Source organism: Miniopterus natalensis, chromosome 13 (assembly GCF_054644295.1).
Source record: "Miniopterus natalensis isolate mMinNat1 chromosome 13, mMinNat1.hap1, whole genome shotgun sequence".
Lineage (NCBI taxonomy): Eukaryota > Metazoa > Chordata > Mammalia > Chiroptera > Miniopteridae > Miniopterus > Miniopterus natalensis.
In genome coordinates this window covers 18,820,786-18,833,245 of record NC_142093.1, presented here as the reverse complement: position 1 = coordinate 18,833,245, position 12,460 = coordinate 18,820,786, and positions in this window count along the sequence as shown.

Below are 12,460 nucleotides of genomic sequence, written 5' to 3'. Positions count from 1 at the left end.
TAACACTTTATTCACCTGACCGTCTTAAAAATTTTTAGAATTCCTCATTATACTCATATTTGGTCATGTGGGAACACTTCCATATGTGAAGGAAACAAGGTATAATTTAAACATTTTATTGGATCAACAATGAATGTGTTTCTTGGGATCCAATCTTTGGTTTAACAAAAAATGAACAGCCAACATTTACTTTTTTAAATGGCAAAAAGTAATTAAATGACCAGAGTCTCCTTGACTGTTTAACAACCCTTCAGCAAATGTCGTAACCCAATGAATCTCAACCTTTCATAAGCTAACTTTAATTATTTCAAAGATTCTAATTCAAGCCTGCCACCAGTGAAGATTTTACAGAACTTTGGTATCTGAGGTTAACAACATAGTCAAACACACTAAGTTTTTTCTTGCTGCTTTTCAAAGAAAAAATTTTTTATAAAATAGGCTGTTTTAAGCAACCCTACAGATATTCTAATAGGTGGCTGTCATCCACAATGAGAATCCCTAATGCAGCACCTTTCCCCCAGTGGCCTCGTTACTCATAAAAGCTCACCGTCCACACTGCCTTTCCCCAACAGGGCTTGATTCACTGTTGATCCCATAGCCCAGGGCCCCTGATCCTAACCTGTTAAAATGAAGTGAGATTGACTGACTGACTTGCTCTGCGTACATCTGAGAACTCTGTGGAAGCAATTAGAAAAATAACAAATTTCCTCTGGTAGATAATAAAGCCCTCCGTTCTCAGATAGTGACAAAACTTTCTCAAGAATATAAACCAGCCCCTTTAAGGCTCCTTTCAACGTTTCCTGACTCAAAGTGTGGAGTCTCTCTTGATTCTGGTTTTCTGTCTCTGATGTTGGGCAGTTATACCCAGAGCAAGTCTTAAGTATAGTTTCAGAACTTCAAGAACACTTGGCCATTTCATGACTGACCATGTACAATACTAGATCTCACCCGGACCTACAATTGGCATTCGGCTTTTGTTGTAGTAATCACTCCACTCCACTGGGTCACGGCATTCTAGCTATTGGTAAAAATCAATTTCAATCGATAAAAGAGTGCAATATGTAGAAAGGACTTACAAAGTCATAGTTATCTTAGAGGGAAAGAAAGGTGCTGTTATGAGTGGGTTCGTTGGCTTTCATTCTAATCCACCTACACATTTTTGGTAACGGGTTGCATTTCTTCTCTCCTTTTCAAGCATCACATTCTCATCACTTCTAGCCACATTCATTGTCTTCCACCCACCATTTTTCAAGTGTAGGGTGGTCCTGATGGTATTTCACCAATGAGGATGACACAAGAAGGGGAAGCCATTGTAAGTTAGATATTTCATTTTTGGTGCTTAGTTAGGCCATGGTTAATCACCTCCCAAACCAGAGAATGTGTTGTTATCTATAGAAGGAGCTACCACTGAGAGGTGAGTCTCCCGAGGGAGAGAGTGCATCTGCTTTCCAGCCAACAAGAAATGGTGAGTATCTAGCTTCCTGTGACATTTTCCCTGCCTGCCACCATGTTGAAAAAGACAGACTCAAGAGGGTCTCCCAATTTTCAATTTTGTCAAAGGTGCTCTGATTTAATCCCCCCATGGGACATTTAAATCAGTGGTCATTGCATAAATCATTTATTTTTATTTATTTATTTGTAGGCAAAAACATTACTTCATAACTTCAGAAAGCCACGTGACTTTCTAGTTAAAACTATGAGCCATGCCTTAGCAGGGAGGCTTGCTTGCCTGGAAGTGCCTGGCCCATCTGTAGTCATTGCCGTACTTCACCGATGCTTGACTCGCTCACGTTCTTTAGGATCATGCAGTCCTGACCCTTTCCAAAGATCCAGAGATGTGCCCCTTAGGGAATATGCATTCTTAATCTTTCTTTTCCCTGTTTCTGGCCTTTGTAGTTTTCCCATGGCTCCATATTCATTATCCTTAGTACCACTCACTCTTACCTTTCAGCAATGGGGAATGACTCACAGACATGTTTTTCTGAAAGTGAATTTGTCGCAGGAAAAATTAAATACAGTGACATTCCAGCTAGGAAACAGTCATTAGATAATAGCATGTCACTTCTATAAATGTTTAGGACAGAGTGTACCCCACAGCTATACACTGTAGCAGATTGTTGGTTTTATCCCTCTTTGGATCACATGTTTCATGTTTCAGTGCCCATCTACCTAGCCATTTCTATCAGTATATGTGGGTATGGGTAGGGGGTAGGAACCCCAATATATGCCCTCAAAGGTGAAGCACGTAAACACAGAAAAACATCATATATAGCTTCCATGCCTCCAAGAAATATGAGTGGGTCAAACACTTCTCTATGTACAAATGATAGGAAAATTCACATTAATAACCCAACACACCAAAAGAAATTAGCTATTTTTAAAATTTTTTTCAATAACAGTTTATATTTGAATTATTTTGTATTAGTTTCAGGTGTACAGCATAGTGCTTAGATAATCATATACTTTAAAAAGTGTTCCCTCTGATATTTCCAGTGCCCAACTGGCACCATACGTAGTTATTACAATATTATTTTATTAGACCCCTTGAAGCCACGTGATAAGACAATAGGTAAATTCTCTAAGGAGATTTTTCCTAAAAAATGTGATTTTAGGTTTGCAGTGACCCATATTCTAGTGTGAGGATCCCATTCTTTCCAAGAAGGAATAATTCTATTAAATAACCAAATATATAACCGCTTTTCAAAATATTTCACCTAAAAATAGACTAAATTATAAATATTTAAGAGTGGTATGATCCATGTGTCTAGTTTTGAGAAAAATAAATTTCTCTACAGGTACCTTAGTACCTTCTCATACGCATCTTAACATTAAACTTTGAAAAATACTCCAAGGGAGAAATCTTGAATGATTTCACATTCTCATAATTCTCATAAAATTGAGTAATACGGCTAAAATCATGATCTGGGTGAGAATTATCTATGTGATTGTCAAGAACATATTTTAAAATGAGAGAATTAACAAAAAGAACGTGTGTCGATGTTTCATCACAGGCTACCCTCGTCTAAGGTATTTGACAGTCATCACCCGTACGGAAGATAGATGCTGGGTTTCTAGCAACAACAGTACAACTTAAACTTGTATTCTCAGTTTTTATGTAAAAAAAAAAAAAAAAGTATGCTTTTGGCACACTTTTTCCTATTACTATTTTGTAGAATACACCAGACCTCCCTTATAAAAATGCCCTCAATGATTTCACTCCACTTTTAAGCCATGTGGTTTCTAAATTTCATAACTTAATACCTTGACAATTTCATTTATAAATGGCTGATTCTATTTATTTAAATTAATTTTAGAGGGAAAGGAAGCGGGAGGGGGAGAGAGACATCGGTTTGTTGTTCCACTTACCTGTGCATTCATTGGTTGATTCTCGCATGTGCCCTGACAGGAGACTGACCCTGCAACCTTGGCATAGCCACCTGACACTCTAACCAACTGAGCTACCTGGTCAGGGCATGGCTGGTTCCATTCTGATGTTGTTGTTTATATTTCAGAGTTTGTCTTAATATTTCAAATAAATCAACACATCAGATGGAATATTGAGCTTGAGTCTGGCCCAAATAAGTAATAAAGCCCAGACAGACCTACTAGTGATTAAAAGGCTTCTGAAACACTGGCCTTTTCTTTCACAGCAAATAGATCTGTTGTTTTCTATATTCTTTCTACCAAAAATGGCCATTTCAACCAGTGTAAAAACAAACAAAAAAGATTGAAATGCTAGTTTGAAGACTGTTTCCATGTGAATCAGCCATGGTTTCAGCATTAAATCCCCTCTATCTCACTCTCCCTAGAGCACGTAGATACAAACATAAATACAGAAGTGATGTATGTCAAGTAACCTGAATTGCATTTTTGGGTGTCTAGGATTGCCCTAAAAACCTATGTTAGGTTAGTGTTCCTTTTTATCAGATCTCTTTTTTAGATGGAAAAAGGCGGTAAAAGGATGCACGGTCCTGATTTTTTTTCCCCTTTTAGCTAAAAATGCAAATCCAAAGTTGTTTGAAACTACTTAGAATACTGTTAATTATATGTAGCCTTCTAAAAGCATAAGTAGATTTTTAAAAAGAAAGAAATTCATTTTTCCTATATTTAGCAAGCATTTCTGATAGAAAGTTTTGGGGGTCGATTAGAGCTCCTTTCTGACATTTCCCATTACCCTCTCTGCCTTTTCAAAGGTATTGAAAAATTTTCCTTGTCTAGGTCAAATCGTGGGGGATTAAAAGGATGTGATTTTGTATTTTCCATGGAAACATAACACCAAGCAGGGCTGCTCCCATACATCAGCTGACGTTATCTAGAAACGTATTCTGGCATCTTGGGAGAAAAGGAATGGGAGTCCCACCCAGTTCTGCCAAAATACCTAACAGTCTGTCACCATGTAGCACCTTCACTAGCTGTAGTTTAGCTCAGATGTTTTCAACTGAACCAACTCAACTTTCATGGTTGTCTTATCCCTAGCATCCTCCTGCCACGGTATTACAAACAGGCAAACTCCCCCTCTCAACTCCGGTACCTGAGATTCCTCCAAGGGGAAGGATGACCAGTGGGTGCAGAGAGGGGCATAATGTTGATGCCAAATCCCTGGAGCCTATTTAACCATCTGCCTCATTACATATTGGACCCCGTATGGGACACTCACTATTGGGAAGACTGGAAGGATTTTGTGTTGTTGCAATTTCATCAAAAGTTTACTGGTATTGGATCTAAGCAAAGGACAACATAATGGAAAAACAAAGTTATTTTTATTACCTACAACTATTATTGTTATTATCTGCAAGAAAACATTTCTTTGCTGTTTCGGTCTAAAACTCTAAGGAGAACAGGTTTCTGCTGCCATTGGTAACCCTATAGGAAATTTGACACTCCAAGTCTTCTTTGAGACAGATGATGTTATGGTTAATACATGCATAGGGCTTAAAATAGCCTTGATATTCTCAGATTGTTCTCACAGATTCTGCATAGATTACTCTTTTAAAAAAAATCTTTCTCATCAAATGAATTGGGAATTTTCCCAATAACTGGTTTCATTTTGTCGAGAAGTGAGTCTAGCACCCGCAGAAGCTGTGAGCCGTAGATTGCATCAGCAGCTCTGCGTCTGTGTCCCCTTTTCCTGCTTCTGACTTCATCTCTGCGCACATCCTTCAGAAGCAGCTGCAGATGGTGAGAGAAAGCCAAAAGGGAAAGACTTATCCTCCTTTCCAAGATGGGCTAAATCTGCTCAACTTTAAAGATGTGCTTAAATTTTTAAACTTTAAATGCAAACCAAAAAGAGAAACTTTTAAATACCAAACTGAAGCAAAAATTGCATTTTTGAAAGCTATAAAGAAAATGTACATGAATTATTGAGACACGGGACTTAATATCCTCAGCGCTCAACTGCTGCTCCCCCCATTCCACCGATACAGTGTCCAGCGGCAAACAGGCGGCCGGGCGGGGAAGACGGATCCCGACCCAGCCAGTTACTAGGTAGGGTTAAGACGACGCAAAACTGATGGGCCAGCCCTAGTCTCTGAGCCTGCCCGCCACCCTCGCTCGCTCCTGTGCTGGATGCGGCCTGTGAGCATTACAACAAGGCCAGAAGCATTTCTGACTCAAACCTTCCCAAAGTCATGCAGCTCAATCACATGCTATTGCCTGCGTGGAGAGTGAACCGTCTTTTCAAACTGGTCGCCATGGAACCAATTTTTGAAAACACTGAAAAGCAACTTAGCCAAATGGATTGGACCAAGCAATGAGGAGTCTACTCTTGGATTTTTATTATTTATTTATTTATTTATTTTTGAGGAGCTCTGACATTCCAACTCTGAAAGTGATTTCATTAATAAAATGAAAATAATTGCTTTGTTGCTGTTTAGAATGAATCCACACCTCTTCAGAGCTTGAAGCTTCCACTAACCGAAATGAGATCCATGGTAGTATTAGGATGACTTTACCCAAAGACCTGATTTGTCTTGTGAAGAAACCAGAATTGGCTTGCGCCTCTTTAAAGCAACAGACAAAATATTTCTTAATATTTGACAACAATGGAGATGGTTCAGCACAGGTTCTTGGGTTACAGAGGAGGGCAGGGCTTCTGACAGGGCCTGTTGATGTTTTGCTCCCTTTGTGTCTATCTGTCCTGGGCCCCAGCAGAATACTTCCCAGCACTGGTTCGGTGGGAGGATACTGACATAGGTCCAGGCTCTGCCTTTTATTGCCTAACTCTCCCTGGAGAAACAGCCACTCCAGAGCTTGTAATATAAAGGAAAAATTGACAGGTGTCTCATTGGTTGATCCAGAAGCTTTATAAAAATACAAAGACAATTCTGATAGTCTCCATATTATCACTGTACTCACCAAATGGCTTCTTTTTTTTAAGTGACTGCAACCCAAAAAAAAGATTTGAGGAAATATCTCCAATGATTGATCCAAAGTTAGACCGAGCTTTGATGCCAGGATCTTAAAAGCCACTTTACTTTCCTGCCCAGTCTTTGCAAATCCTTAAGGGGTGGTAGATTCAGAAGTGTTTGGACAGTGCTCATCAATTAAAATTCAGATCTGGATACTGGAGCTAGATAAATATCAACTGGAAAATTAACCTGCAAGAAGTTAAACCAAAGAGGGCCGAAAATTAGTCAATTTAGCAAGTCTGTCTTCTAGGATCATTAACTTGCTTTATATTCAATTAAAACTTGTAAGAACATCTATAGAGTCAAGGCAGTGGAGCAATTTTTAAATCAGATGTCAGAGTATATTACATTTTTTCAAGCACCAATTTCATAAACCTCGAGCATTTATTTTGTGCAGAGTATTAAGTCCACTAAGATGGTATGAAGAATTGAAGACAAAAGTAATTTCAAGAAAACTAACACTGGCCCCGAATGCAGTCAGGAAGTGTCCAGTTATGACACTATAATTAAATTAACCTTCCATTTTTTGGTCTTGAGACATTTTATCAATTTGAAACTGCTTAATGGAACCACTCTTAAACCTATCAAGTAACTTTCTTTTAATAGAAATAGAAAAACTAATTTTTTTAACTTCACCTTCTGCCTTTCACCAATGAGATAAATGGATTCTGACTCAACTAACACATCTGGAATCTACAATGAGCCAAAGACGGTGTGAAGTGGATATATAGTCTTTTATTTAACATTATCCATAAAAACTTTTTCCCAAGATTATTTGCCTCTCCATTACTAAATTTTTTTCCATTGGGTGTTAATATAAATTCATTGCTGGATTTTCTTAACTCTGCCTGTTGCTCCTTGAACTGTGAGGCATCTGGCTGTATCTCAGTAAGTTACAACCCCAGCTGTCACATTTTAACAGCGACGTAGGGGAGACAACCTTCGTCCCTATGTCAGTACATAATGTTCTCTTCATTTTAACATCAAAGAGTCACCAGAGAGGAGACCCCCAAGTTTTCCTCTTTTGAAAAATCAGCATTTACTTGCTTCAGAGGGTTATGAATCTTTAGCTTTCTCTGGACTTGAACTCACTCGTCATGACGTGCAGGGACTTCACCCGTAGCTTGGTTTTCCAGCCCACATCAAGCCCTGCATGGTCCATGGCTCCCTGTTGTCACCCACTGGATGTGGGTTGACGGTGCTTTATGTTGTGAACCATTCGTTCCTCATAATACTTAATGACCAGGGCAAATATCAAGCCAATGAGACCACACTAAGTCTAACAGGAATTTAAAGATTTATTTTGCAATAATTCCTTGTGTGCTGCTGGGGGGAAAAAATGCCCTTCCCTAAGGGGAATGGAGTTTCTCCCTCTGGGGGATGCCTACAACAGAAATTTAATAAGCTTGGAATGGATTCCATATCAGTGACCTTCGAAAGGCTAAACCCATCATCCCTCTAAATGGAAACTAATTTCACACAGTTTCCCATGATAATTCCTCTCTTATTTTCATTCTTTGTACTTATTGACGACCTTTTAGGAGAAAGAGGTTAACAGCAGTTATTTTATACTAAAGTGTGTGAATACAAACAGGATGTGCACTGACTGGGCAGAAAGATTAAAAGATACAAACACTCTAAAGGAAGAAAGAAAGAGAACTGCACTTGCTACCAATTCAACTGCCTTTTAAATTTTCCCCTGTTCTGGAGAAAATGACCATCACTCAGAAAGATTTTACGAGAAGACTTAAATCCCAACCCTAGCAATCAGCAGGTTGCCACCGACCAAATGCCTCATCAGCGACCTGAAATTGCGTGCAGTTGGAGAAAAATACAAGAGGATGTAGATATTCCCATGGCAAAGAGAAAGAAAAAAGAAGCGGCAACCATGGCGAAGGCTGCTTATATAAACAAAGAATGTGTCAGTGGAACAAATATAAGCTTTCTCCCGAAGGAATCCCAGTTAGAATGTCATCGAAAATGGCAAAACCGCTCCAACATCACAGCGCTAATACATTCCAGTTTTACGAGCGCTAAGACTCAAAGCCAAATTTGTCGGGGAAAGATTAGCAAAAATGGCCAGCATTGCAACAAATAACGTGATCTTGAGAGCCTCACTCTTGAGAGAAAATTAAAACAGATAATATTTTTGTTATAACTATCATCATTTCTATGACTTCCACCGAGGCATAAAATTCCTTGCCCTTCTCTCATTCTAACCTTTATACAGAGCTGCCATTCAGTTGCAGTAGGCATCGTATTTGCAAGTTTCGCTAAGTCCCTCGTGTTCAGTTTGACCCCCATCTCACATTTAATTAGGAAACCCTAAATGGGAAAGGTAGGCTTCTCTGTCCTCTTTTGAAACAGCCTGCTCCATAAGCATTTTCTGGGGATGACTCCTTAAGCCATCCTGGCAGCTCCTGGCAGTCGGCCGGAGGTGCCGGTCCAAGGCAGAGGGCCCGCGAGCAGATGGAGCCTGCCTTCCACGCAGGCGGCTGCTCCCTCACACACTCACCTCTCCTGTTCCTCAGCTCCTTGTGCCAATCCCACCTCTCGGCTGACCCAGGTCCACGTGACAATCAAACAAACGACACGTGGCGACAGCCTGTTCTGCCTAATTTCTCATCAACTGAATTTCGTGGATCGCCCCTTGATGTTCTTGCCCTGCCTTTACACTTGTACGCAGGTTCCTGCATTGGATGTACTTTAAAAAGGATTTTACTAGAAAAATGTTTGTATTGAGTGAAGACACTGAACAAATATAGCTGTAATCATATTGATTATCCTGGGGTAACAGGGAGAATGTCACCCTCTGTGGCAAGAGAGAAGTTTAATGCTGTTATCAAAATAATACTCAGAAGAGAAGCTGTAGTCTCCCGCCAGTAGCTTCACAGGGACTCAGATTTAATGATATAGAAAAAGCATTCCCTTTAGAGGAAGGTCAAGGTTAGAGCAGGAGTTCACTTGCAGGCTTGGTGTATATGCTGATATGATACTGACACTCTGACCTCTAGATTCCCCATGCTTAAACTAGCACAGATTGACTATGCCCCTTACCTACATTATAAGAACAGCTGGAGAAAAAACCTTATGTTGACTTTCACAATCTCCATGGACAAGCTCTGTCCTGGGAGTGCAATGCAGGTGATTTGGGAACTATAGTGTTTTAGAATAAGCTACCACAGGGATTTTTAATGCACAGTCCCCGACAAAGCAGCATCAGCAACAACTTTGCAATTTGTTATTATGCAAGTTCTCTGGTCCCAGCTGAGACTGCAGCCCAGACCCATGAATCAGAAATTCTGGGAGTGGGCCCAGCAATGTGGGTTTTAACAAGCCCTTGTGGTGATTCTGGTGTACGTCCAAGTTTGAGAACTAAACAGTGCTCTGAAGTGGTCAGGAAAAGCTAATGTTACCCACTGTTTAACTCTGCTTCCTCACAGGAAAAAGCTTAAAAGCTTAAATGGAAGGTTCCATCTAGGCCCAACACATTTTGATATATGGACAGAAATGTCCACCGTTTGGACTTACAATATAATTTGAGGGAAAATTAATCTTTACAAATATTCTTTACTGGATAACTGAGCTTCAGACAGGCTCTCCAATTAGACAGATTTCTAATCATCTATTCTAGTTCTTTTTAAAAATCAACAACTAATCTGCTTTGCCTGACTGCCCAGGGCCCAGGGAATGACCTTGGACACCTTTCTCTTAATTGATTAGCTCTGGCCCATTTGCCTTAATGCTAGACCATCTTGTAACAGTACTGAGTTCTATTCAGTGACACTGGTTTGAAGAGTGGGTGTTGCACTGACTGAGCTGAAATGAGTACTGGTTATGAGTGACTTTTGGTTTTAGAAGACAGTTTCAGAAGCTCTCGTGGCTTATAGAATCTGGAAACCACAGGCAATGTAGACATCCATCCTGAGACTGCTGGGACTCCTTTCTAGGTTCATTTGAGTTGGTGCAGAACCAGAGCAGAGAATCCTCAAGTGATTTTACTTATAAAAGTGGCTTAGGAAAGGAAATGTAAGACTGTGAGTTATGTGTGTGCGCACATGCTTCCTTAAAAACTAACCTGAAAATGTCACATTTACAGGTACTTAAAACATCCATATGTATTTTGACGCTTCCTAATTCAAAATATGCAAAAAGAGGCCTAAAATGGAAGCCCAACAATGATGTTCTGGAAAAAAAATGCTAAAACTATCCCTCTGCATCTCCGTTAGAAGGAGCCAAATTCGTTAGCTATTTTGGAATGACTGCTTTTTTTCAGGACTTAAAGAGAATGACCATTGTATCCTAATATGCTCTACCTGCTTCTCTAGAGTCTGTGTTCCTCTCCTGCTGCTGGTCAGAGTTGGAGCATTTGGGTGTCTGTCTTCTGTCTCCGAGCAGTTTCCATCGGCTTTTCCCCCACTGTCCTGTTCTTCTCTCACACACCTGATCACCAAATAGCTCCGGCTAAAGCACATTCCCTCCTTCCTGTCTCCACCTTGTGTCCATCTCCATTTGCATAATCTTTTGCTCAATGTTAAAGTCTCCCTAAGAAGACACCTAGAATAATCACCAATGTCAAGGTGCTCTGGTGATGGGAAGTACACCTTTGCAGGATTAGGGGCTGGATCAGATTGGCTGGGACCCACTCAGATCCAGAGCCTTGAGCTCCTTCCAGTGGTTCACAGTGGGGTTTTTATACTCTTAAGGCCAAGGCAACGTTACAGGGGTGGCTCGCTTTTGTCCACAATCCACAGGTTGTGTTTTTGGTTCAAATCTTGAAATAAAACTGGATTAAAAATTTCTCTCAGAAAGCTTAGAAAATTAAGTTATATATTCTAAACACCCTTACTTATGTGGTACACTGAAAAGGTCTTGAAGGGAACAGGTAATTGTTTTTGATCTCCCAACAGCTTTGCCTTTCAGTGCCATTCATGGTGATTTTCATAGGTCAGTGGTGCATTTCAACACTTTTCTAATAAGCCATAATAATAATAGCTGGCACAACTGTTAATACAGTGGGGACTTCCCTGGGTTTCATCTATTAATTTTTATAGACAATAGGAAGCTCACACTGAGGAGACATTTGTAGCTTCCTAGACAAGAGCAAGAGAAGCAACTAGCATATTGTACACACTGTATATCTGCACAAAATGCTGCTCTGTGCCACTGGGACTGCTCTACAGGGGCAGGCAAGAAGGAAGAATCCAGGTAGAAAACAGATTTAGAACTCTCTCACCTCTGATGGTTATGATGGCAATCTGTTCCCGCTGAATAAACTTGGATAATTTTGATAGTAAACTGAACTCACTCTGAGCCAGCACAACAGGCAATTCATAAAGAAAAGGGTGGCAGATCACTGTGCCAGAATCCCCCTCTCCCGAAGAGGTATCATGAATTTCCTGTGCGGGACACACACACACAAAAGAACAGCCTGTTCGTATCTGTGTGCACCATTTAAAGGACCCATCGCAAATGACTTTCAAAGACAGAGACAGGGACAGTGGAAAGAAGAGAGGCCAAAGTGGAGAGGACACGTTACCTTGAACAATGAAGTAAGCAATTCTAATGTTCCTCTAGTTGAGGTTCCCATGTCTAAAGCTACTTTATAAATAACTTCACCGCACTTTGAAATTCCTGAACAGTGGTGTGTCAGTAATACATTTGGATACTTCACTGAATTTTTCAGCCTTTATTCTTTCATGCCAATGAATGTAAACTCTAAGACTGGCCATTTTGAGTACACACACATGCAACCACACACACACACACACACACTCAAAGGCATATGCATCAAATATTACCTGTTTTATGGGAAACACATGTAAAATAATAAAAAAGACTTCAGTGGATCTTTTCAGTGTGTTTCAGTGATAACATTTTGTGGAGAACAAAGGTATTCACACCCTCTGTGCTGACCAGATTGTTAAAATTACGACCTTAAGCAACACCGTTAGAAATGCCTGTGTAGAGTATCTTCTCTAGTATCAGTGAATCAATACATGTTGAATATAACTTCCAAAAGAATTTGTGCTCAACTTACATATTTTTATATC